At 28.5% G+C, this 22,814-nt stretch overlaps 1 long non-coding RNA gene across 4 annotated transcripts; it reads right to left on the bottom strand.

Annotated features, from left to right (window-relative positions):
• Positions 1–11,558: 11,558 nt before the first annotated feature.
• On the bottom strand, positions 11,559–22,796 carry LOC115878868. Of its 4 annotated transcripts, none has more exons than XR_004049615.1 (16): positions 22,526–22,796; positions 21,924–22,198; positions 21,343–21,862; positions 21,005–21,278; positions 20,711–20,943; positions 20,159–20,364; positions 19,671–19,810; positions 18,908–19,084; positions 18,608–18,782; positions 15,511–15,691; positions 14,823–14,997; positions 14,344–14,479; positions 14,018–14,192; positions 12,915–13,093; positions 12,237–12,408; positions 11,559–11,708 (listed from the first exon to the last, which is right to left on the bottom strand). It is a non-coding gene; the product is annotated as an uncharacterized LOC115878868 (long non-coding RNA). The 4 variants fall into 4 exon arrangements; XR_004049616.1 differs by having other exon boundaries at positions 21,343–21,847; XR_004049618.1 differs by lacking the exons at positions 14,018–14,192; positions 14,344–14,479.
• Positions 22,797–22,814: the final 18 nt, after the last annotated feature.

The raw sequence follows: 22,814 nt of genomic DNA, 5'->3' as shown, positions 1-22,814 counted from the left end.
TTCTTTATTGTTTAAACTTCTCATTTAAAAATTAAATAGATCAAATTTGGTTTCGCCAATTAAAAGATAATAGCAGCATTGTTTTGGCATGGTCCTATGTAAATTTTTATTTGTATTATTTTAAAATTATTAATTTTGCAGCTTTTAACTAAAATATACTGTTACATATATTTTGAAAGCTTGTGAAGGACGAAGATTATTTTTTGACAAGTATACAGGGTGTGTGATGAAAATATTAAGAAAAAACTTATTCTTATACCTCTGGTTTCATGACAATTTTGTGTACTGTATCTTTGCTTTCAAAAAAAATAATGGATTCATTTAAGTAACGAGTTCGACATTTAGTATTCTTTACTAATAAGCGAGAAAGCCCTTAATTGCAACTAAATATGGAAATGACGAAACCGTTTAAAATGGGTGTCTCATGTTTTATAGTGTTTCTCCCTTATGAACGGAGATAGGAAGTAGCAGTTTTCGCAGTGGCTACTAATTTTTTATAAAATACCCTACGGTGTAGAAAAACGGCGTCATGAACGGCTGGGGAATGACGATGCCAATTTTTGCGAACTCAAGCCTACTCTACTGCTAGTTAAGAAGTTTGTAATTTATTTTTATATTGAGTAAAAACGATTTTTAAATGGCGTAGTTTAAAATTACAGGAAAAAAAATATTTTTGGAAATAGATTTGTGTGTCTAGAACCGGTTCTATCCTTTTTTATTCTTTCTATAATTAGTGTTAATATTGAAGTTTTATGTAAAATTTTACTAAATGACGTCTAGAGATTGACCTCGCCAAAATTATCATCGATTGTCATTCCCCAAACGCCTTTGACGTAGTTTTTTTACTTTTTTTTAAATCACATGTTATAACCTTCATAGTTTTTGAGCAACAGGATGATTTTGATAAATGCTTTTAACCGTCACTTGTATTCAGATATAAAAACTTATTGTAAAAAAATATGTTCATATTTTTAAATTCTGATGATCTCTAATGGGCAAACGAATCACTTTTTTATAGAGGTAAATTGTGTGCAGTTACCTTATTTTGATTGACAACCTATACATAAAATATATAAAATACACCTTCCGTTGATAACTGAAGAACATAATTTCATTTGAAAGAATTTTTTTATAAAAATTCGCTTTTGCTTATAACTTTTTAAATATTTACAAAAAATTAATTGCTATTTTTTAAAAAATGATTCTGTAGCTTAGCAACTAAGAGGGCTGGGATAATACATTTATCACAGTCCTCTTCCTCATATCTGTAATTTCATCAATAAGAAGCCAATTATTGCGAAAATCTCAACTTTTTTTCTATCTGCGTTCATAAGCTAGAAACTCCCTAAAGCATAATGAAAATGGTACACCCTGTACAGGTTAGCAATTTACTTTGGCCAATATTTAACAGGCCAATATTTAACAGGCATAATTAGCAGTGGTATAAACACTGGACTAAAAAAAATATTTTCTTTTTTTAGGCCAAAAAATAAAGTTAAACCTTTTTAAAAGTGAAATGAAATAAAAGCTAACACTATACAGTGTCCCATTTTGGTAGCAAATGTGGGATTTTTCGTTTTATTAATAAAGATGGAGAACCTTGCGGTTTTCACGATCCTTACTACTTCTTTGTAAAATTTAATGTGCCAAACAAAATTCTCGCGGCCTACTTTGTTTTCCTGCTACAGGATATTACTAAAAATGCAGTTTTTTTCTACCCTTCATATCTCAGTTTTCTGACAAGAAGTTGAATTATTTCTTCTGGTAAGCACATACTTTAGCGGAAATCAAAACGGGGAGAAGAAACACACGAGATTAATTGGTATGAGCTGTAGTAAGGAGCTTGTGTGTCTGTTTTCGCTCTTCTGCTCTCCGCTCCTTGTAAATGTTTTTATCTTAAAAAAATATGTTCATATTTTTAAATTCTGATGATCTCTAATGGACAAACGAAGCACTTTTTTATAGAGGTAAATTGTGTGCAATTACCTTATTTTGATTGACAACCTATACATAAAATATATAAAATACACCTTCCGTTGATAACTGAAAAACATAATTTCATCTGAAAGAATTTTTTTATAAAAAATCGCTTTTGCTTATAACTTTTTAAATATTTACAAAAATTTAATTGATATTTTTTTAAAAATGATTCTGTAGCTTAGAAACTAAGAGTGCTGGGATAATACATTTATCACAGTCTTCTTCCTCATATCTGTAATTTCATCAATAAGAAGCCAACTATTGCGAAAATCTCAACTTTTTCTCTATCTGCGTTCATAAGCTAGAAACTCCCTAAAGCATAATGAAAATGGTACACCCTGTACAGGTTAGCAATTTACTTTGGCCAATATTTAACAGGCTTTATAATTAGCAGTGGTATAAACACTGGAGTAAAAAAAATATTTTCTTTTTTTAGGCCAAAAAATAAAGTTAAACCTTTTTAAAAGCGAAATGAAATAAAAGCTAACACTATACAGAGTGTCCCATTTTGGTAGCAAATGTGGAATTTTTCGCTTTATTAATAAAGATGGAGAACCTTGCGGTTTTCACGATCCTTACTACTACTTTGTAAAATTTAATGTGCCCAACAAAATTCTCGCGGCCTACTTTGTTTTCCTGCTACAGGATGTTACTAAAAATGCAGTTTTTTTCTACCCTTCATATCTCAGTTTTCTGACAAGAAATTGAATTATTTCTTCTGGTAAGCACATACTCTAGCGGAAATCAAAACGGGGAAAAGAAACACACGAGATTAATTGGTATGAGCTGTAGTAAGGAGCTTGTGTGTCTGTTTTCGCTCTTCTGCTCTCCGCTCCTGTATATGCTTAGCTTTATACTGTTACGGATTCCGTGGGTCCACTATTTAAACTCACGATAAAATACTTAACGAATTTATTTGTTTCACTCTGTACACTCAACTTATACTATTTACAACACAACTTATGCAACTACTATTACTCTAACGGTATTTCGCGGTATTTTCAAACTTCAGACTTCAGACTATCTTCAGACTTGTCCAACTGTCAAAGCGCGGGCCTTATATACCCCCTGGCGATGGTTTCTGGAATTTTCTAAAGAATTCTATAATTTTCTTTTACTTTCAGGCGAATGCGCCAGGTTCATCAATGCACGTTGCGATTATTTAGCAGTATGCAGTTATGCAACCAGTAATACACCTTGACAATACTTTATGTGGAATCCAGTGTCTTAGTTTTTTTCTTAATATTTCTATTTGTGAAATATCGACCATTGTTTAGTTTTTTTTAATAGGACACTTCATGTGTATTTATCTAGAAATTAATTTGTCTTTTTACAAGCTTCCAAAAATTCATTTTATATTAGCCTTTATAAGGCAATGCACACAATGCTGCCCCTTGACTGTCATTATATGATTATATGTTTTTTCTTTGTTTTCTTTACTGTATATTTTTGAACGGTGTTGATTAATCCATTCAAATGATCTATTTAGTTCTTATCAAATATACAGGGTGTCTTATTTAAAAATTAACTAAACATGGTTTTGATAGATAAAATTAGATAGATAAAAAATAAGCTCGCGGATTCTACGTAAAAGGTTCTATTTTAACGATTCGTTTACATGTTATGCTAACGATATACGAGGGGTGTCTGAAATGCAGTCTTCTTATCGTCCTGTAGCATGGAAATTAAGAAGGCTATGTTGATTTCGCTTAAAAGTAACTCAAATTTACACAAACCGCAAGATTCTATCTTTATTAATCAAAATATGTAGTTTGGAGCGTAGCGTTTAGAGTTAACGGCGTTAGAGTTTTGGGTTGATGGCATTTGATTTTTGGGCTGATGACATTTGATTTTATCGATGGCAATCGATGGATTGCCATTTTCAAGCCAACGCTGACGCCTTATTTTTGAAGCAGCACGTTTTTCGAACTCGCTGTAAGAAAACTTACAGCAAGTTCTTAACTGGCTGTAAAAGAACTTGCTGTAAGAGGCAGCGCGTTCTAAAGGCCGGTTTACATGGTGCTGCTGAAACGCATAGTGTAACACCGCACCAAGGCGGGTTGACGCGGTCCAAGTGTACTTGGATATAAGAGCCATACTTACTGCCATATAAGTATAATTTATGGATGCTGCGGCGCATCTCTCTTGTCCGATGTTTGTATCGTATCAATGTTTTATCCAAGTCGAGTTGGAAAGCTTCATATCATCTTACAAAGCTTTCCAATTCGACTTTGATAAAATAGAATCAGCTTACAAGTGAGGGGCGCAAAGCATCCACATAAGTATACTTTTATGGCACCATCCAAGTGTAACTCAGTCCAAGTCAACCAGGCTTTAAAACTTATAGCGTGTTCTTAGAACATGCTGTCAAAAATACCTGATTATTCAATGTAAATTTTAATACCCTATTCTCTCTCTTTAATGTAAATTTTATGTACCAAATATACGCAAAATAATGAATTTAATATTCGTTTTTTTTAATAGTAAACAATTTATTAAGCACACTTAGTCTATGTGGCGCCCCCTAGTGTCAATGTACCGAACTAAAGTACATATGCACTTAAATGTACCGAACTAAAGTACACACGCACTTAAATGTACCGAACTTTTTAAACACACTTAGTCTATGTGGCGCCCCCTTGTGTCAATGTACCGAACTAAAGTACATATGCACTTAAATGTACCGAACTAAAGTACACATGCACTTAAATGTACCCAACTTATTAAGCACACTTAGTCTATGTGGCGCCCCCTAGTGTCAATGTACCGAACTAAAGTACATATGCACTTAAATGTACCGAACTAAAGTACACATGCACTTAAATGTACCGAACTTATTAAGCACACTTAGTCTATGTGGCGCCCCCTAGTGTCAATGTACCGAACTAAAGTACATATGCACTTAAATGTACCGAATTAAAGTACATATGCACTTAAGTTCAGGGCATTAACACCAGAGGGCGCTTCCATCATTTTTTAGTTCCGGACATTAACACCAAATGGCGCTACTATCAGTTTTTAGTTCCGGGCATCAACACCAGAGGGCGCTACAAGCATTTATTTTAGTTCAGGGCTTTACCACCAGAGGGCGCCACATGCGCAAGTTTAAAATAAAACAATTATTTTCATTTTCAACAGGTTTATTTATAATAAATTACTACATGCAAGGATGGATTACTACATGCAATGATTATTTTATACTGGATGATGAAGTGCCTGCTATGGACAAGAGTATACATCGCATTGTGGTTGCAAAAGAGGGTTATCTCTCCATTAAGCCCGGTTGACACGGTACAGATGTACTTCGATCAAAATACACTTGGATGCTGCCATAATTGCCATATAAATATACTTAAGGATGTTGGCCGCTTCTTACGTACGCGTTTGTATGGTCGAGTTGGAAAGCTTCATAACATCCAAGTAAGTAGGCTTGGTACCAACTTACTTGGATGTTACAAAGCCTTCCAACTCGGATAAAACAGTTAATAAGTTACAAGCAGCGTACAAACAAGTAACACGCGCGTAGCGTCCATATAAGTATATTTATATGGCACTATCCAAGTGTACTAGGTCTAAGTATACTTGGACCGTGCCAGCAAGCTTTTAGTCATAGTCTCCTAAACTCCAAAGGTCTAAGGAAGCCATGACAATTTAGCTCAAAGTTGCTTATGAGCGAGATACCCTCAATTACAACCAAAATGGGACACTCTGTACATGCATCAGGAGTATCCATTTTAGTTGCAATTGAGAGTTTTTTGACTTATTAATAGAACCTAACAGTTTCTACAAACTTGAGTTACATTTAAGTGAAAGGAGTTTAAGGATAATAAAAATGTTGCATTTCGGACACCCGTCGTATCTCACTAGCCTGACATGTCTCAAGGTAAAAATGCATTTTTATAAATCTATTTACATAACCCAAAGGCTTATTTAGTTTTTCTTTTAAGAATTTTATATACCAAATATTGACCAATGTTTACTTTGTTTTTAAATGGGACACCCTGTATATTTGCCAAGGGAATCTTTTTACAAGCTTCTCAAAAATTCTTCTAAGAAAAATTAATGTATGTTTTAATGACACACAGTATTATCTATTTTTAATAAGCTTGTAAAAGGACGAATTAATTTCATAATATACAGATTGTCCCAATTAAAAATAAACATTGGTCAAAATTTCAAAAATAGAAACTAATAAGGCCACTGGATTCTTCGAAAAATCATAAAATTATGAATAACTGTGATACGAAGGGATCTGACACTGCCACATTTTCAAATTCGCCCTGTATCAAGAATACTAAGTGGGCTAGCAAAAATGTAACTCATGTTCATAAAAATCGAAAGTTTTTACGAATAAGCCAAAAAACCCACTAACTAAATGGGATACTCCATATACAGGGTTCAGCAACAAACAGTACGCCGAACATCGATAGAGGTCGTTTATTAAAGAACTTAAGGACTTTATTGCAGACGCATTAAGTGCAGACCTAAACTATGTATAGTTTGTTCAACGAAAGGGTCATGGCGTGATAGTTATGTCTGTCATTTTAATTAACATATAAATTGTATTTTCTGTCATTTTTTGGATGTCATCTGTCGAGATTTTCCCTGACGCGTTGGACAGATCTTACTGAATGCAAAAGAAGAGCGTCGCCAGTCGATGGCCTAGAGGGCGCAGTAAAACAAAATCCTCGTTTTTGCAAATTTCTGGAAAACTTGACCCTTAAGGCAATTTTTTAATCTCTAGCTTACTCTCTGCCCACTCTTGGCTACGCTCTTGCTAGAACATATTTTACGAAAATATATTCACTTGTATACAGGATATCTAAAAAAAGTGCGAGTGCAAAGTATTCCTTTCTTGTCACTGTAGTAGTTTTGATAGTTCCAGAGCAAAGTTCCAGAGAAATAAACTAACCAATGAAAATATATACCTTAGAGTATATTTTAAAAAATAACTAAAAATCTACAAACTGACGACAGTGTTTACCACAGAGTTAAAAATTAAGTGTTTACAGTTGGTTTATACTAACTTTATCATGAATATCGTAATCGTACATTTTACAGGGGGTTCAAAATTCGATGCCGAACTTGGTTAATAATAAAAAGAAAATAATTTCTTATTTTTTAAAAGGAACGCACTGAAATGTTGACATACTGACTTTTTCACCTAATGCCCCGTATTTTACTTTTACGAAAACCCAAGAAAAATTACTGTATGTTTTAACCACGTTCATATGAAATTTTGAGCACTCTCATAACATTTATAATCGTTAGTACAAACCACCTGTAATAAATACCAAGCATTGTTTCTATTTCAAGCCTTGTATTTTTATTTTTTTACAAAGTGTCTACAAAATACAATACAATCGAAAAAAAAACTGCGTCAGCGATGGCTGTGAAATGAAGATCGCTGTCATTTTATACAAGGTGTCCCAGAAATAAGTGCAAGTATTTTAAGTGGTAGTATACCCCAGAATCACGCCTATGAGGTTTTTTTCGCGAAAAAAATATTTTGAAAATTCGGAATTTTTTGAAAAATTTTGTGCATTTTTTTTTAGTTTTTAGTTAAAAAAAAACATCATTTCTTGATAATATGGCAACATAGGTAGTAAAATAAATTTACAAGAAAGAAAATCCAGAAAAGATCCAGTGGTTCTCAAAACTTGAGCAAAAAATCATTTTTTTTTGGAAAAATTCGAAGTAAAATAACTCCGTTATTTTTAACTTACTTATACTTGCACGTATTTCGGGGACACCCTGTATATAAACTTATGTGGGAAATATCGTTATTCATTTCCATCGATATTCATTTCCAAACCAACTGGACGCTGTTTTTTTTCGATCATACGGTATATGTAGAGTTTTCAGAGATATTTAGTGCGGTTTACGGTTTACAGGTTTCCTTATTGGAGGTAGGAGAAAACTTTAAATGTACTTTACATGTAAGGTTTTACCTGAACTGCCAGAGAGTGAAATAAAAATAAACAAAAGACGATCAGAATCCTAAGAAATATATATAACTTAATTTTTTATCGCACTAAATATCTCTGAAAACCCTGCACCTATCCCTATATGTTATAGACTTATTTCTCTAGAACTACCAAAACAAAAATTTAGTGTAAAAACGTGGGAAAAAGGCATTTAATAAAAACATCCACACTTTTTTCAGACGCCCTATACAACTAAACATGAAAAAAAAAACTGAAATAGGACCTAGTGCACAGTTTATGGTCTGCACTTAAAATTAATTTAAGACGCTTTGTTGCTGGACCCTGTATATTTTTTACTGTGGTTATCAACACTCACTGTCTATGCAAATGAGACAAAAAGCCTATGTCAAATTACAGGGTGACCCGGTATACTAAAAAGACCTAATATAAATTTTTCTGTTTGCGATTTTCACTCCATTTTTTTTACAAATGACGATAATTAAAGTAGAGCACATATTGAAAATATTCTTATACATATACAGGGTAATACAAAAATATTTTTGTACTAATGTAGTTTTCCCTTTAAAAAACTAAAAATATTAATCTATAACAATTTATAGAGCTCATACTTTTTGTACCATTTTTGTTTAAGATTTTACTATTAATTTAAGTTATTTTTTAGACATTATATCGTTGGATAATAAAGTTAAAAATTATTTTTGACTTCAGTTAGATTTTCAGACATTTTTAAAACTTGTATTGTCCAATTTTCTAAATAAAATAAATACATATAGTTTTGAAAAAGGCACTATGTACTTCTATTTGAAAAACATAAAATAATATTGATGTTATTTAAAATTTGAAAATTTCTGTAGTAAATAAAAAAAAAAAAAAAAAAAAAAAAAAAAAAAAAAAAAAAAAATTTGCAAACATTAAGCCTAAAATTATAGTATAATCACCGTGTAGATCTATTAAAACAAAAGTTTTTTTTTTTTTAAAATATTTTTGCAATGAAAGAATAATGAAAAACTGCTAACGTGTGGGATTTAAAGATTCGGTTATACTGGGTCACCCTGTATATTTTTTTTTTTTTTTTTTTTTTTTTTTTAAAATTTAAACAATATATTACATTTGTTTAACAAAAAAGCAAAAAAAAAGAATTACAATCATCTAATAGTTGTTGGAGGTTTCTAAAAGATTTTTAAGAAAATATAGGCAACCAACAAATCATCTTAAATTACAAAAACCCATATACATATGAAATTAGTTAAATATATTATATGCAAAAACCGAAATTTTTTTGATAAAAGTTTGATTAACCACAGCAAGTGGGACACATCAATTAATAATATTTCATAATCAATATTAGGTGTATTCAATCAAATTGAGGAGCTGTTTTATCTTTATTTCTTCTTATAGCACAATTAAAAACTTCTAAAAATTAGAACAACAAACCAAAATATGTATAATTACTTTACTTTGCAAATTAAGTTATTTAATAAATATTTGTACTGAAAAAAACACCTTATATTGATTTATATTTACATATAAAATTTTATTTTTATTGTAACATTAAAAAATGTGCGACACTAAAGTTTTATCTAAGATACAAAACAAATATTAGAAAAAAACTGCGTAAAACAATTAGATGTACATACATGTAGCATCCATTATAATTTCATTAACAACATATAATTTTATATTAATATATATACTGTACTTTATTATTAGATGTAAAAATAATAATATATATATTTTATTAACTCTGTTGTTTTATTGTTATTCTAAGAGGGTATTTGTAATATTTTACAACGATCTAAATTTTGATATTACGTTAAACCACTAAGGGTAATGAAGGACCAACTGAAAAACGATATGCCACATATAAAACTAGAATTATTATTTTTTGGGTAAAAATGTGTTTTATCTTAAAATTATATATTTAACAAATATGTATATACAAGTGTTAATTTTTATATCATGGCTTATGATATTTCAATTGATCCTACAGTAAATATATTATATATTATATACCCTAGCAGACGATTTTCATATGTAAAATTCATAAATTTTAGGAGATAAAGTTTGTTTCGTATTTTATAAAAAAATTATATAGCAGTAATTAATTATCTTAAACGCAAGTGTAACGATTTTATTAACACATAGCAAACAGCAGTTTGTATTTTTCAGAGACATTTTAAATACTAAAATTTAGAGAAAAAATTACTACTGGAAATAAGATTTTTTTAAATAATAAGAACATTACCACAACATTACATAAGAATCGATTAGGCAACCAGTAATATTAAAGGTTGAAATTCATGTATTTATTTTCAATTGAACTCTTCTAAAATAATTAATTTATGCAATTTTGATTGGATTACTTTTATTGCATTTAAAAAAATAATTTTAGTATAAATAAATATACTTGAATCGCACAGTATATCTACGAATATGCTCACACAATATATTTGTTAAATAAATTAAAATGAAAATATTAAAAAGAAAAATATTTTTATAAGAAATGTATTTTTTATGAAAATGTTCAAAAAAAAGCTTTTGCTCTTGTAAAGACGTTCATACTGTATATACATACTGACGGACATACTGTATATAAAGAGAATTCTGCACATAAAAAAGAAAACAATGCATGAAGTGCATTGTGTGTTAAAGAAACAAACTTTATCGCTAAAATTTAAATACAAAATAGATATAAACATGTTTTAAAATCATATAAATTGATTAAAAACATCTGTGTTAGGGTACTACCAAAAATAATTCTCAAAAGCAAAAAAAAACTATATGAACACAAGTATCCAAAATTGATTTAATAAAAAAATATTTCAAAAAAATAAACACTAATAAATCATTTCTACTGGCTTAACATTGGTATTCAATAATCACATTTAATGTTTATGAAAAAATATTAAATGACCATTAACTCTTAAATTATCGTCCGGTTGAAGATATAGTTAGTTAAATTCTATAAAATTTAGTTTTGCGTTAATACAATAAATGAAATATTAAAAAATATAAACTTTAAAACCAAAATAATACTTGTGTTCATAGGGCTATAGTGACGCAGATGCGCAAGTATAAAAATTATAATTTTGATAATCTGGAATAAACTTAGAGAAGTTTAGGAAAATATAAATAATACAAAATAAAATAAATTGGAAATGATACAACCCTATAAAGATTGTTTTTTAAATCTTTTAAAAATACCTTTGACGAAATCCAGAATACAATATAGTTTTATTTAATAACAATTTAATGATTGAACTAATGGAAGTAAAATATAAGATAGGTGAGATTGAAAAAAAGCTTGAAATGAAAAATTATAACAGATTAGTATAATGTTGCTCAACATATCCTCCATAAAGATTATTGCATTGATTTGAATGATTTAAAATTAATCAAACATCCCTCAAACTAGAGGCAACACAAAGCATAAATATAAAGACAATATCAACAGGGATAATGGTCCTATTCATAAAATAAAGTGTATTGCTCTTAACTAGTGTTTTATATTGCAAAAGCTTAAGAAAAAATAAAGGTTTCTATCCAGATTATCAAAATTTTACAAAAAATTAACATTAAAATGACGCCTGATGTAATTATATAGTAAGAGGATAAAAACCAATAAACAAATTTATTGAAACAATAACACTATTAATGAAGCTAACGAACCTTGGTGAGGCATTGAGGAGTATTGAGTCTGCTTTATGTTGAGTGAAAGAGGAAAGTGAGGAGTAGGAGCAACTGTTGGGGATATCCATTGTTAAGAAAATGCAGAGATATCTAAAAAATAAAATAAAAATTATATTAAAAAAAGGAATAAAACGATCTATGCAAAAATTAAAATAAATATATTTTTATTAATGCAATAACTATGTTTTTTAAATTAATAATTTGTATATACCCTAGGAGAAAAAAAGCAGCATTATAGTGGCTTTTGAAATAACAATTGATGAAAATTATTTCTGCCAGGTAGACCAGAATATATCATTTATAAAAAATTGGTATAAAAAATTATAAAAAATTAAAGACAGAAATGTTAAAAAAATTCAAAGTTCATATTTTTTTAAATTAAGGTTTTCACCTTTGTATAATTATCGGTATGTTTGAAACCTTTTTCCTTTTTTTTATTTAAATATTATTTTTGACAAGTTTTTATATCAATTTTTAATAAGTGACATATAGGAATAGACGTTGATCTCAGAGACCTGTGCAGCTTGAATATTACTTATTGCTTGAAAATTAAAACTTATCATAATTTTCAAGCTTGTCGACGAAATTTAGTTAGAAAAAAAGAGATAAATAACTTACCATTGATATAGGACTGCGACCACTGTTCAACAGCTATTAAGCACAGTCCTAAATTGTCTTTCTGAGTCTTTTCTTGCAAGTTTCATTCCACTTATAGTTTTTTGATGTCCATCATAATATTTGCAGATAGTACAGCTTGTGGATTTTTAACAGCAATTGTCCCAGCATATACCTAAAATTCCAAAAAAATATTAAGTAAATTTTTACTGTACTAATTTTTGAAGATTTTTGAAAACAAGATTAATAAAAAACAAAACAAAAAGATTAATCAAAATTATATTTATTAAAATATATATTTCTGGCATTTATTCTAGAGGGAACTTTATCGTCAGGGTGTGTGTGACGACGAGTTTTGTAATTCTAAACCAAACAGTTTTGAAATGTTGACAATTTGGCGAAGGATTTTTTTTTAAATAGTTAATTGTGTGTTGTAATCAGTATAAATTGTGAGAAAATAAATCCGTTAAGTATTTTATCCTGAGTTTAAATTAGCGGACCCACGGAATCCCTAACAATATGCAACCAGTAATACAGTATGAGCATTTTATTTTGTCCTGCTTATTTTTTAACTGTTATTGGCTGTTCTAATATTTGAACAAAAGAGCTTGAATATTAGAAAATTTTAGAAATTTTCAAGCTGCTCAATGAAATTTTATAAAAGATAAATAAATAACTTACCATTGATGAAGAACTGGGTCCGCTCTAGCAGCGATTAAGTAACAACAGTTCAAAATGGTATTCCTCGATTTCTCCTGCACAAGTTTCATTCCATTTAAATCTCTTTGATGACCACCATAAATATTACTTGCAGCTAGTACGACTTATTAATTTCTAATAGCAATTGTCCTTTCGTATACCTAAATAAAAAATATATTAGGTAATTTTTTGTTATAGCAATTTTTGAAGCTATCAAAAAACAGACAATAACATAAATTATCTTAATATTTGGAACTATGTAAAAATAACAAATAAATAGTACAAATTTTTTTTATATTAATTTGAGTAAGTTATAAAGAGTTATATAAAATTAAAAGAAAGACTTTTATTGATAACTTATTATGACTTATTAATGCTCAAAAAATTAAATATCGAATTTACTAGATATATATATAAAAGTAAAACTAATATTGAGCAATAACTCGGAAATTATTATATTTATTTTGGTGGTAACTAAAAAAAAACTATGCAACCAGTAATACAATCTTAGCATTGTCCATTTAATTTTTTTTCCATTTTATGAGCTGGAACATTCATTAAAAAAACAAATTATAGGGTTTCCTGTCAAGTTTTAGTACATTTTATTGTTATAAATATGATACACTGCCATTTGACACCCACTTAAGTTATTGGTAGAAAATGTATAATTTTTTTTAAATAAGATACCCTGTAAATTTAAAAAAATTGATAAAAATAATATACGAAAAAAAACACATAAAAACTCGAGTTAAAACCTTCTAATTTCTTTTTTTTTCAATGAAAATTCTACCTTCCCAAATAAAAAAAGTTAAAACTACCTGTTAAAATTTGGGACAAAATAAAATGCCAACCCTGTACAAACTGCAGAGTACGAATATTCCGCAAAATTTAATTATTTTACAGAATTTTCAAGCTTATCAATGCCATTTCATAAAAATATATACAGGGTATTTCACAAAGGTTTTAAAATGAAATTTAGTCCAAATTAAACTAGTTATAGACTTAGGAAAATATATACAGTAAAAAACTTTTAATGAACCAGTTGTATGAAAATCCCTGTATATAAAATGATCAAAATAACTTACCATTATTAAAAGGCAACGGATGTCGAGCCCAACCCTGGTTCTATTAACTTTACATCCTGAAACAACTGACATTTTTCTGTATCCAATCAAAAATGTTCCTTCAAAGCTGCAACTTGTTCGTTGAGTTGTGACAGGAGCTGTCAAAATGTCCATTACCATCAATTTGTTCAGCTCACTAAAAGTACAAAAAAAATTAAAAGATAAAAAAAATTAAATAATAAAAAAAAATATGACGTCAGTTTGTTCATACTAGTTCATACTAAATTTATCATAATTTTCAACCTTGTCAAAGAAATTTAATAAAAAAAAAGAGATAAATAACTTACCATTGATGAAGGACTGGATCCACTCTAACAGCTATTACGTATACAGTCTAAAATGGTTTTCCTTTATTTTTCCTGCAAGTTTCATTCCATTTAAAGCTTTTTGATGTCCATATCTTCAAGGTGTGTGTGAAGAGTTCTGTAATTTTAAACCAGTTTTAGCAAATAAAACCTGAATAGCAAATGTTGACAATTTGGCGAAGGATTTTTTTAAATAGTTAATTGTGTGTTGTAATCAGTATAAATCGTGAGAAAATAAATCCGGTAAGTATTTTATCGTGAGTTTAAATTAGCGGACCCCCGTAAACCCTAACTATATGCAACCAGTAATACAGTATCAGCATTTTATTTTATCCTGCCTATTTTTAATAGTTGTTGGCCGTTCTAATATTGGAAGAAAAAGAAAAGCGCTCGAATATTAGAAAATTTTAAACATTTTCAAGCTGTCCAATGAAATTTTATAAGATAGATAAATAACTTACCATTGATGAAGAACTGGATCCGCTCTAACAGCTATTAAGTAACAGCAGTTCAAAATGGTTTTCCTCGATTTCTTCTGCACAAGTTTCATTCCATTTAAAGCTTTTTTCTGTCAACCATAATTTTTGCAGATAGTATGGCTTGTGGATTTTTAACAGCAATTGTCCCATCGTATACCTAAAATTCCAAAAAAAATTAGGTAAATTTTTACTATACCAATTTTTGAAGATTTCTGAAAACAAGATTAATAAAAAATAAAAATAAAAAAGATTAAACAAAACTATATTTACAAAAATATATATTTACGGCGTTTATTCTAGTGGGAACTTTAACATATCTTCAAGGTGTGTGTGAAGAGTTCTGTAATTTTAAACCAGTTTTGAATAGCAAATGTTGACAATTGACAATTTGGCGAAGGATTTTTTTAAATAGTTAATTGTGTGTTGTAATCAGTATAAATTGTGAGAAAATAAATCCGTCAAGTATTTTATCGTGACTTTAAATTAGCGGACCCACGTAATCCGTAACTATATGCAACCAGTAATACGGTATCAGCATTTTATTTTGTCCTGCCTATTTTTAATAGTTGTTGGCTGTTCTAATATTGGAGCAAAAGCGCTCGAATATTAGAAAATTTTAAACATTTTCAAGCTGTCCAATGAAATTTTATAAGATAGATAAATAACTTACCATTGATGAAGAACTGGATCCGCTCTAACAGCTATTAAGTAACAGTAGTTCAAAATGGTTTTCCTTGATTTCTTCTGCACAAGTGTTTCATTCCATTTAAATCTCTTTTATAACCACCATACATATTATTTGCAGCTAGTATGTCTTATCGGTTTCTAATAGCAATTGTCCTATCGTATGCCTAAATAAAAAAAATATTAGGTAATTTTTTATTATAGCAATTTTTGAAGCTATCAGAAAACAGACAATAACATAAATTATGTTAATATTTACAACTATGTAACATAACAAACAAATAATAGACATTTTTTATATTAATTTGAATAAGTTATAAAGGTTATATAAAATTAAAAAAAAACTTTTATTGATAACTTCCGAAATTATATAAAAAATTGTAAAATTCCTTGATAAGAAAATAAAGCATAATAATGAGTTAACAATAAACCAAAAAATAAATATCTAATTTACTAGATATATAGAAAAAGAAAAAAATAATATTTAGTAATAACTCGTAAATTTATTGTGTTATTTTGGTGATAACTTTAATAATTTTGAAATAAATTAAAAGATATGCAACCAGTAAAACACTGTTAGCATTTTATTTTTTTCCACTTTAACTGGCTATAACTTTTTAATTTTTTGAGCTCTAATATTAATTAAAAAAACAATAATATTAGTTTTCCACTCAAGGTGTTATTATTATAAATGTCATACACTCTCAAGTATCACCCAGTTATTGGTAAAACTGTATATTTTTAAGTAAAATGCCCTATAAATTAAAAAAAGAGAAATAAACATAATAATTTTGGTGTATTTTTTATTAAATCCTGATAAAACTATTTATTACAATGAAAGGGCACGAGTGTCTTTCAGAAATTAAAAAAATGTGCCACCTAATATACTTTTAATGTATAAGGTCTTCCATTTAACCAAATACACATTAAAACTTGAGCTAAAACTTTATAATTTCTTTTTTTTAATGAATGTTCTAGCTTCTAAAATAAAAAAAAGTTAAAACCTGTTAAAATTTAGAACAAAATAAAATGCTAACACTGTACAAACTGCAGAGTATGAAAAATTTAATTATTTGACAGAATTTTCAAGCTTATCAATGCCATTTTATGACAATATATACAGGGTATTTCGCGTAACTAGTCCATTAAAAATGTTTTAAATTCAAATTTAGTCCAAATTAAACTAGTTATAGACTTAGAAAAATATATACAGTAAAACACTTTTAATAAACCAGTTGTATGAAAATCCCTGTATGCAGGGTTGTTCACCACATACGACACGGAGTATTGTAGCTAAACGAATAGATTTTTACAAATTGTAAGTTTTCGGTTCGTTGAAGGACTATTAGGGGATACAAAGTGTCCCAAATAAATAAAAAATATCAAAGTTATATTTTTTTAAATGGAACACCCTGTATATTATTACATTTTTAGTTTCTATGATTAAAATAAAGGTAAATTTGATTAAGGTTTATCACCCTTAAACCTTACCGTTTTTTAAATATTTTCAATTTTGTGAAATTGCAGTAAAAATTTTAAGGCTTCATTTCTCCAAGGGTATCAAAGTTTTTAATACTAGATATTTACTGAAATTTAATTATTGATCAGTTATTGTGTTGTAATAATAAAAATAATACTACCTCATACAGAGTGTCTAAAAATGTATTTTAAATAATTTCCAGCTTTAAATGGCAATAACTTGTTTAATTTAAATAGAACACCCTGTATGTTTTAGGAGAATCAGATGCACAATTTAATTGTTCATCAAATTGTATTATACCATTTTTACCTATCCCTTCAAGTTTTCGTAGAAAATGCATTTTCTTATAATTTAGACCTCATTTATCAAAATACCCATGGAATATTGACATTTTAGATTGTTTTTAAAGCAACAAATGTACAGGTGCTAAAAACGATAATATTATACCAGTATTGGTATACAAAAATAAAACTATTTATATCTTTATAAAAGAGTAACATTAATTATAAATATACCGCCATTATTTCCGCCAAAATATTAATTAATTACATATTTAATTGTATTAGTTAATAAATTATTCTAAATAAATGTGGATTTGGAATCAGAAATCAATATAATAATAAGTTATGAAAATGAACGTCTCTGTTGTTATAAATAAGCATCCGTCAAAAAATGAAATAACATTTTTAAGGTGTTACTTTTTACCACGCTGTCTAATACACATACAAAATTCAGTTTTTTAGTATTTGGAGCAATTATTATTAATCAACGTAAACAGTCAATTAATGTAGTTTGAATACTGGGATCATATTATTTTGTTCTCTTTTACAAATACTTAAACATTTTTTTTTATTTTTTAATAACATAAACGAACTATATCGACAATATTAGTATCCGTACCATTTAAAAATTTGTTACATGTTTAAAAATAATCAAAAATGTCAATATTCCATGGGTATATTGATTTTTGAGGTCTAAATTATAAGAAAATGCATTTTTTACGAAAACCTGAAGACATAGGTAAAATATGATACAATACAATTTGATAGACAATTAAATTGTGCATCTGATTCTTGTAAAATATACCGGGTGTTCTATTTAAATTAAACAAGTTATTGCCGTTTATAGCTAATTATTATTTAAAATAAAATTTTAAACACTCTGTATAAGGTAGTATAATTTTTATTAATGAAACACAAAATTTAGTAAATAGACAATATCAGTACAATATTTGGTTTTAAAAACTTAAATACGCCTGGGGAAATAAAGCATTAAAATTATTACTGTATTTTGACAAAAACCTAAATATTTCAAAAAGGGTAAGATTAAAATGCGGTAAACCTTAATCAAATTTATCTTTATTTTAATGGTAGAAACTAAAAATGTAATAATATACAGGGTGTTCCATTTAAAAAAATACAACTTTGATATTTTTTATTTATTTGGGCCACTCTGTATCTTGTAAAAATATTTTTAAATTGTAGCTCTAATAGTCCTTCAATGAACCCAAAACGTACAATTTGCAAAAATCTAAGAGTTTAGCTACGATACTCCGCGTTGTATGTGGTGAACAACCCTATATAAAATGATCAAAATAACTTACCATTATTAAAAGGCAACAGATGTCGAGCCCGACCCTGGTTCTATTAACTTTACATCCTGAAACGACTGACATTTTTCTGTATCCAATCAAAAATGTTCCTTCAAAGCTGCAACTTGTTCGTTGAGTTGTGATAGCAGCTGTCAAAATGTCCATTACCATCAATTTGTTCAGCTCACTAAAAGTACAAAAAAAATTAAATAATAAAAAAAAATTATGACGTCAGTTTGTTCATACTAAATTTATCATAATTTTCAACCTTGTCAAAGAAATTTAATAAAAAAAAAGAGATAAATAACTTACCATTGATGAAGGACTGGATCCACTCTAACAGCTATTACGTATACAGTCTAAAATGGTTTTCCTTTATTTTTCCTGCAAGTTTCATTCCATTTAAAGCTTTTTGATGTTCACCATAATATATTATCTGCAACTAGTACTACTTGTTAACTTCCTAACAGCAATTGTACCGTTGTATACCTAAAATTGAAAAAAAATATTAAATAATTTTTTATATCAATTTTTTAAAACATAAAGAAATATTCAAAATTATGTAAAAAAATAATAGCTATTTTTTATATAAATTTAAATAAGTCATATTAAACAAACAATAAACAATAAAGATCTTAGATAGACTTAAAATTAGTTAATTTTCTCTAATAAAAAATAATTATAATTAATATAATATTTGCGGTTTTAATGATCGAAAAAAATATAAATAAGGTATCTACTTTACTAAAAATATCAAAGTAAAAAAATCAACTTATATTTACTCGGTATGTAAAATTTTATTGCGTGTATCTTAGTGGAAACTTGAATAATTATTAAAAAAAGATTTAAAAACTATGCATTTTTTCCAAGATCGCTGATATGCAACCAGTAATACAGTGTCTGTGTTTTATTTTGTCCCGCTTTTAAGTCTTTTTTATTATTGTTTTAGTTCACAAAAGAAAACAGAAATAGAGCCTGTTAATATTGAGCCAAAAGAGCTTGAATACGATGGAAAATTTAATATTTTTATTAGATTTTTAAATTTTATAAGAATAAGTTGAGAGGCATAACTTACCATTATTAAAAGGCAACAGGTGTTGAAGTCAATCCAGTAAATGGCATTTTTCTGTGTCCATTAAAGATTTTCCATTAAAACTGGAACTTCGACTGGAAACAGCTGTCAAAACGTCCATTAATACCAATTTGTATTGCTTACTAAAAATACAAAAAATAAATAAGTAAATTTTTATAGTCAGTTTCTTCACATTTTGGAATAAAAAAATATGTGTTTTTTAATATGTTAGGTAGATATTAAAAAATAAACGCAATAGTAACCCTTTAAAATATTGTCAAATATTCATAGATTTTTACAAAAAGAAAACATACCAAATAAAATTAAAATTGTCTGATACAAATTTGTAAATAACTACAAAGATTGAAAAAAATATATTAATATATTTTCAATCTCAAACATATTTTATTTCGAATTTGAAGCCTACAATTTTGTAGTAAAATACAAAAATTGTAGCCTTAAAAAATAAAAAAAAAATAAAAATAACTTACCATTTTCATAGTACAATGGTAATGAAGGCTAATCAATCTAAGTACTATTGATTGTATCTTGAAATTGACATTTGTGGACAAGTTTTTCACTAACGTTTAATTCAAAAAACATTTCTTGACATTCCTCAAAGGTATGCATAGTAGTAACTCATTTGCAGATTTGTAACAGCAACTGTTAACGCCCAGTACATCACTCGAACAGATATCTAAAAATTAAAATAAATAGGAAAAATTGTAGTATCAAATTAGATTAATTTAAATAAAAAAAAAACGAAAAAGATAATTTTCAAACGTTCGAGAAGCAGCCGCTATCTAAAATACGGTTAGTTTTTGAATAGCAAATGTTGACAAAATGGTGAAGGATTATTAGATAGTTAATTATGTGTGTATATAGTGAGAAAATAAATTCGTTAAGTATTTTATCGTGAGTTTAAATTAGCGGACCCACAATCGATAACAATACCTATTAAAATATATGTGTATAAATTCAAAATATTAAACTTGTAGAACTTGTAAAACTTAAAAAAAAGAACATGATTTGTTAAAACTTACCATTTTTGAAAGATATCTGTGTTGTGGAAGCCAATTTAAGGTCCTGGTACTACTGCAGCCTAAACTGGTCTTTAATGAGCTTCTTCCCAGTTTAAATTATGTAAAAACTTCTTTGGAGTTCCTAATAATTCATACAAGGTGTTATACCAGCTGCCATTTTACATTTCCACCAATAGATAGGCTTGTATAATACGCAAATAAATGAAACTTGATATACAAGATATCAATAACATCTATAAAAAAATAAAAGTTGTGATAAGTATTTACTTTTTGTAACTAGATGAAAAAAATTACCTTAATACAGTTGCACCAAATTTCATTCAAAAAACTTCCATTACAGCGAACAAAATCCTCCTCCTTTCCTCGAAAATTTTCTATCTCTTTCCTTCTATTTCAAAGTGATCCTCCTCCATCTTCTTTGTCCTCTTCTATTTTCCAACTCTCACCAATTCTTATTCAACTACTTATACAACTAACTTATACAAATTTCAGGCGTCTTACAAACATTTTTAAAAAAGGGGGAAAAGGGATATAATGCTACAACAAACGACTACGCTAGCGCACCTACCTAAAAAAAGAAAAACACTTTTTTAGTAAAAGAAAATGATAAATATAAAGTTATATAAATTTACCTGATGGCATCTAGAAGACGGCCCCAATCCTGCTGTTGTCCCCCCAAAAAATTCATTCCAAAGCAGTTTAGTACTAAAAAGATTTATGCAGGAACAAACTGATTTTAATTTTAGTAACAAAAATAAATTACTAATACTTTAATTCTCATTATAATGTAAAATTACATTATTTACGTTTAATTAAAAATCACCATTAAAAAAATTAAACAATATTATCAATTTTAAAATAAGACCTCAGTTATTTTCAAATATAATAGAAAAACAATATGCTACCTAATTGTGTCTCTTTAGAGTTATTTTTTTATTACCCATTTATTATTACTAAAAAAACTTTATATTAAAGCCTTGTATAGAGTAAGAAAAAAAATAAAAATGAATGTGAAAATTGCAAATTAAAAAATGAGTACTTAATGCGACATTCTGTAAATGTAGAGAACCTAAAGTTACTGCTTTGGAACCACGACGCGAACCGACTTTTGAAGTTCTCCAAGCCATACCGTATCACCTGTAAGAGAAAAACCTGAAACAAAAAACAAGCTACAGACAACAAAAAAAAACAATGTAAAAATATGAAAACTCACCATCGCACCTTGCTTAAGTTCATTTTCAGTCCCACCATAATAATTATACGGCGAAAAAAACAGTGGCGTCTCACTGCTATGGGGCACATCGAATGCCCCCAACTCCATGAACGTCGGTCGATTCTGTAGAGTTGACAATAAACACGTTTTCCAGGTATTCGACGGTGCCTGGAACAATCCGAAATTTTTTGGGACTGATCATATGCAGCATGTAGACAGATTTTCTGACTTCTTCATTCTTGTTTTTTAAAATCGCGCTGCGAACCCGGGTTGTCCTAAAAAAATGAAAAAAAAATAAGTAATGAAAAAAAAAATTAGTTTTATAAGTAACTACAAGTTAAATTAGAAAGTTATTTTAAATTAAATAATTAATTAAATTAGAATTTAAACTTATATCTACTATATAAGTTTTAAAAAAGTTGCTCTAATTACTATACAAGTTATTCTACTTTAAATTGAAGCTCATGTAACAAAAAAACTAAAATATACAACACTTATATGAAAAGAATTTTGATTGCTACATGGTGGCATAAAAAAGTTATTTGGTAGAGAGTACAGTAAAAGTTTACAATTTAAATGTAATATAAAAAAATTAGACTTACTTTTAACAGGTTTAAGTTAGGCCTGGTTATGCTCGCCTCCTCCCGACATTTTCTGCCTTCAAAATTCGACGTGGGGCAGTCCAAGAGAAAAAACAAAAAATGTTTGCACGACCCGCCTGCGAGTGTGTGCTGGTTGCCTTCCTTATGCAGATTCGACCCATTGGTCGACGATTAAGCCTCACCAGTCAGTTCCCATCCCAATTAAGCCGCCTCGTCTGGGGTCACCCTCGTCACCCGTCGGACGGACATCCACCGGGACCCCCTACAGGCGGACCCCTCATCATCTTCA

The sequence above is a fragment of the Sitophilus oryzae genome, unplaced genomic scaffold (assembly GCF_002938485.1).
Source record: "Sitophilus oryzae breed Bouriz unplaced genomic scaffold, Soryzae_2.0 scaffold_1536_pilon_pilon, whole genome shotgun sequence".
Classification (NCBI taxonomy): Eukaryota; Metazoa; Arthropoda; class Insecta; order Coleoptera; family Curculionidae; genus Sitophilus; species Sitophilus oryzae.
Note: the sequence above shows the minus strand (reverse complement) of the source record. Positions and strands in the feature narration are given on the sequence as shown.